Source organism: Lipotes vexillifer, unplaced genomic scaffold (genome assembly GCF_000442215.2).
Source record: "Lipotes vexillifer unplaced genomic scaffold, Lipotes_vexillifer_v1.1 scaffold88, whole genome shotgun sequence".
Classification (NCBI taxonomy): Eukaryota; Metazoa; Chordata; class Mammalia; order Artiodactyla; family Lipotidae; genus Lipotes; species Lipotes vexillifer.
In genome coordinates this window covers 396,432-402,276 of record NW_006779887.1, presented here as the reverse complement: position 1 = coordinate 402,276, position 5,845 = coordinate 396,432, and positions in this window count along the sequence as shown.

Here is a 5,845-nt window from a genome sequence, read left to right as displayed (position 1 = left end):
GAATGAGTCGAGTTGGAAGAGGGGAATCTTCATGTGCTTGCCGCCTGATGTCTTTACATGAGGTTTGGGTTATCAACAAGGGTCTCATGCCCAGTATCCTAAAGGAATGTCAGTTATTCAGTAGAAACCACATAAGCAGAAAACATCAATGTTATAGTTGAATACTCCCTTGTCTTTGCAATGGGATCTTTGCTGCATGCCTCCCAGGATCGTGGAGGAAGTATGGGCAACATTGGCCTCCCGGCTAACCCTGGGCAGGAGCTGTATGGAGCGTGCCATTCCCCATAGAGCAGAGTTAAGCATTGTGGGCCATCTGGAAGAAAAACAGATTGGGACTTCCTGGGTGTGGTTTGGAGGCCTCCCAGCAGGCCACAGTGCATGGGGACATTTGGACAGCGTCCAAGCTGCTGCCCTCATGTCCCAATGTTGATGCCCTCTGAGGGGAGGAAAGAAAACTTTTTCCTTTTTAATACACCTAACTTTCCAGTTTGGGCTTAAGGCTGAGATGTCCGTGTGGTTCTATTACTGACAATTCTCCATCTGATACATGGAAACCAAGAGAGGAGGCTAGGCAAGGCTCTGTCATCTTAGGGAATTCTTGTCAACACCTCTAAGTGACATTGAGTGGAGATTTAGAAACATTTTTAATTCTCCAAAGCACTTGGACAGTCTCTTATCTAATCATTTTAAGGTGGCTTGTAGAAGGATGTCATTTTAATTTCTTTAAACACACAGCTCTTTTGCTTATTTAAATACTCTGAAAGACTATGAATGTTGAAAAAGCACCAGATTTCTTTCTTTTTTGTTTTTTTTTTTTGCGGTACGCAGGCCCCTCACTGTTGCGGCCCCTCCCGTTGCGGAGCACAGGCTTCGGACGCGCAGGCTCAGCGGCCATGGCTCACGGGCCCAGCCGCTCCGCGGCATGTGGAATCTTCCCGGACCGGGGCACGAACCCGTGTCCTCTGCATCGGCAGGCGGACTCTCAACCACTGAGCCACCAGGGAAGCCCAGATTTCTTTCTTGAATTCTGTTTGTTTGACCTCTGATAAACTTAGTACTTAGAAAAGTCAGCTTTTTTGCAAGAAGTTGCTGCTCGTACTCCGAAGTGCTGAGATTTTTCAGAAATTTTATAAGACTTCTGCGATTCTTTTTTTAAGGTTAGAGAAACATCTCAGATAGGGAATGGCAGTTGTGTTTTGTCACAATTTTGCATACAGATTTAAGATCAGTTGTGGAACAAAATTCATTATTTACATTGGGTCATTAAAAATTAATTCAACAGGTAGTCTTTGTCTTGTGCCTATTTCTTGAAGGAAAAACGGCATATCCCTTATGACGGATGCAGGCGGATCCGTCATAAGGTGGAAGATTTGGGACTTCATTTATCATTTGTAATGGCAGTTAAATGGGAATGGGGTCTGGGTGTGGTAGGCCTCTTTTGAAGAGAGCTTTGGGAGCAGCCCAAATTCATGGCAGATCTCAAGATAAGCTATTGAGGGTGGGGTGGGGGTTTGGTTGGGGGGTGGGTTCCTAGCAGCCAAGGACTGGCTGCTTGTTGCCAGCTTCCTTCATCCTCAACCCAGTTTAAGCATTTGCTAACTCTGGATTTTGAAAAATTCACTGGGACAGGGTTACCTGCCATAAAAATGCTGAGAAGTAGGAATTCCCCTAGAGTGTTTTCCAAAGACCTATTATTTTTCTGAAAAGGTAACAAATGCACATGGGGGTGGGGACGGAAAGCAAACAGTTTGAAAAAGGTATAGAAGGGAAAAAAAAGTCTCTCTCCACCAGAATCAGCCCCTCGGCCAGTTTCTTCTGTATCCCTGGAGGGTGACGCCTGTCCTGGAAGGTCAGCACCTCCTGAAAAGCCCTCCTCCCGCAGGATTGGCACGTTTGCTTGGTCATTTCCTCCTATTTTTATGCTTATTCATCCTGTGGCCTATGTTCTCCTTGACATGCAGATTTTTTTTTCCATCCTCTTGTGGGAAGAGATAACATTCTCAGGACTTAATTCTCATCTGATAAATTTTATTTTTAACCAACCTCTACATCCTTTCTTCTTTGCTTCTTATTTTCATGGGCCCCCTGCACTTCTTGGCCTTTTCTGGCTTTCTCAGAAGGTGGGAGCAAAATGTCTGGGTACAATGTATTGCACCAAAGTTTTTTGGCTTAGCTACCAATGTCAGGGAAACTTTTCCTCGGCCCAGGGTCCTGTTTTCAACTGGACAATCCACTTTTACCTCCTGCTTCCTCTCTGGGGTGTCTGTCTGTAGATTTCCTTTTGTCAGTAAATTAATATGATCTTGATGAAGGAAACATGCTTTAAAAAACAAGACAGGGCTTCCCTGGTGGCGCAGTGGCTAAGAATCTGCCTGCCAATGCAGGGGACACGGGTTCGAGCCCTGGTCTCGGAGGATCCCACATGCCGTGGAGCAACTAAGCCCGTGCGCCACAACTACTGAGCCTGCTCCCTAGAGCCCGCGAGCCACAACTACTGAGCTCACGTGTCACAACTGCTGAAGCCCACGTGCCACAACTACTGAAGCCCGGGCATCTAGAGCCCGCATACCACAACTGCTGGGGCCTGTGAGCCTAGAGTCCGTGCTCCGCAACAGAAGAGGCCACCGCGATGAGAAGCCCATGCACCACAACGAAGAGCAGCCCCCGCTCGCTGCAACTAGAGAAAGCGCGCACGCAGCAATGAAGACCCAACGCAGCCAAAAATAAATAATAAAATAAATAAATTTATAAAAAAGAAAAAAAAAACAAGACAGCTGTGACTTGCTGTGATTAGCATGGAGTCTCCCATCGGCAGTGGCCTTGCAGCCACCTAAGGCTTCCACAGTATGATAAAGCCATGACTTGACAGGGTGATTCTTGGACTGAAATGAATGAAAGCAGCTAGTGTCCACCCAATTGAAGGGAAAGGTTTTATTTGGCTTGGTTTGTTTTTTTTGTCCTGAGCCCTCTGACTGAGGCTTTCCCAGACAAATGTGTTAGCAGTAACTGTGACCTTAGCTACGTAAGCATATATACATTCTTTTTCTTCTTTTTGACTTTTGACCCCCCTCCCCAGATATGACTAAATATGGTTATGGCTAAAAGTTTTCCAGCTAACACTAGGGGGAAGTGGAAGTTTTGAACCTGGGGAGGGCAGTGGAGTTTGCGTTCCCCAGAGAGGGTTGTGCATGGGAATGCCATTCCAGACTTGAACTTCATGGCCTCCAACTGCATTTTGTTCTCCATGGAACAGCTGTCTCTCAAGTATCTCTTGGCTCTGTTGTGCATTATGTATACGGTCACTATGCTTTTCCTATAACACTGTAATAGGCGCTTGGAAACAAAAGCTAAAAAAAAAACCCCAAAGGTCTGTGATGTAGCTTCACAGGATGAAAGACAATTATCAAAGGACTGACGAATACTACTAATAAAATGTGACCGCTTAATCACGGAATACCAGCCAGGGTCCCAGGAGGATACGGATGACACCTACAAATTAGGGTCATTGAAGGAGAATCCAATAAAAGGACTTTTCACCAAGGTGGGGAGCAGGTAGGGAAACCATAAGAGACAGCGCGGTACCCAACGTTCCAAAGCAGGTGGTAACCACCCCAGGCACCAAGGCTTGCAGGAAGGAAAGGGAAAGAAACAGTAACCAGAAACAGAGAGGCTCCCTGACAGGAGCTGGGACGTTTGCTGAAGGAACCCAGCCGGCCCATGGGACCCTGCAAGAAGGGAGCCGGGGTAGTAAACATCCCACCCTCTTGCTTTTCCCTTGTCAGAACTGCTGGAGTGCACTCTTGGCTAAGCACATCTGGAAGTCACCAGTCAACTGCCTACTGACAGAGACACAGGTCAGGACAGGCTTTTGTGGCTCAGGACAGGGCCACAACAGTAGGGAGGGTGGAGAGGCAAAACGAAGAGATCAACACAATAGCATCCGGAGTTCTACATGATCCAGCCCCACCTCCCCCTCACAGCCTATCTCTCACTACACTAGCATTTTTCTGTTTTGCAAACAAGTCAAGTTTGTCTCTGCCTCAGGGCCTTTGCACTTGTTCCTTCTGCCTAGAGTGGTCTGCTCCTACCGTTTTGTGTGGATGATGATGGGTCATTTAGATCCCCGGTTCCCTAAAGAGGATCTCCACTCGGTGTTCCTCTACCTCACCTTCCAGTCATTCTATCTCATGGTCTAGTTTTATTTTTACATTTAAGAGAGTAACGGAACAGTTGTATGTTAAAATGTCAATCTTTACTGGAAGTTGTATTCTTTGCAAATGTTTAAGCTTAAGATGAAAACCAGATATCAGCTTTCAAATATGCAGGGGGTACTTATTTTTATGAATTTCGCTGGGGGTGTGTAAAAATGTTTGGACATCACTGAGAAAGCCTGAGTGTTCCCCAAGGGCCGTTTGAAGGAGTGAGTTGCCCTCCTCCTCTACTGGGAGGCTGTGTGCTTGTGCTTTTTACCATGGCCACCAGCACTGTATTTCTTTATTTACCAGGGACCTACAAAATCTCCCCCCAGAGCTTCAGAGAGAGATTTTCTCCCTTCTCTGATGGCCACATCCTTACTCATGCTAACTCATGTGCATTCAGAGCAACCAAAATTCAAAGTGACTTTTTTAGCTCCACCTGCGGATTTGGTTTGCACGCCAGACCAGGGGCGATTCCCTTGTCTTTCCTAAGGGCCCCACTCCACTCCTCTCTGGCCCCATCGAACAGGGAGTGAGGCTTGCAGAGCCAAGCCTGGATGGGACCAATTTGAAGACTGTGCCACCCTGATAATTTACAGTGAGCTTTTAAGACATTATTTCATTTAGGGAAGGGCGTGAAGCCATTCTCCATGGCCTCCCTCCAACTCCCATGACTCGCCCGACTTCGGCTGGCAACCGGCACACACCTGCTGGCGTCTGAAGGGGCAGACCTCCCTTCTGACGAGTGGGACCTCGGCCACACAACTGTCAAGAATTTCCAGGGCCACCCCTGCTTTTGAGGGCAGACTCATCAGTTTGGTCTGGAGGCCGGGATTTTGTTCCAAGGTCTGCTGCTAAATTATGGCCCCCATACTCATCCTCCAGGAAGTGCTCTGGTGGGGTCTGGATTCCAGAGGAAATGTCGTGGGCGTCCAAGAACAGCCCACAAACAGGGCAAGGCTCACTGGACTAGCGCAGGAGCCATGAGGGCAGTCAGGAGTGAGGAAACTCTCTCTTCCACTCTCTCTCAGCTGAAGAGCTTCCTGACACCCTAGTTATACAACTTTCCTGCTATGTGACTTTCCACTTACAGAACTTTCCAGCTGCTTTCAGTTTTCCAATTCCCAAGGAAAGGGTATGATTTGCAAAAATCATCTTTTGGGGCCAGACCAGAAATCTGGACTGACTGCCCTGGGGGCAGGTGTTCACTAGGGTTATGGATGGAGGGGATGGGGTAGAATCCCTATAGGGCTGCTTAGGGCTGTTTCTCTCAGAAGGGCACTGGGCAGGGCAGGCCCCTCCAGATCACACAGAGCCAATGTGGGCTCTTTCGGGTTTTGTGAAAAACAAGTCAATTAATTCCAGCTGACACTTAAACAAAAGGTGAAGCCTATGTTTTACTAAGAATATACCAAAATGGTGGTAGGCTGTTGATTGGCCTCTTCACGTGTGCACTCAACTTGTGAAGCAGATTCGCCGTTTGCCATCCAGGCTCTGAGAGCCAGGGCTGCAGGAACTAGGGTTCAGTCAGGCCACGGAGGAGAGGCCGGGCTCGGGGAGCGTGGAGGAGGGGTGCAGGTGTGGCGTCTGCTGGGTGGCAGCAGCTGGAGGCACTTCTCGTTTTACAACGTCCCCCAAGGGGGGGCTCT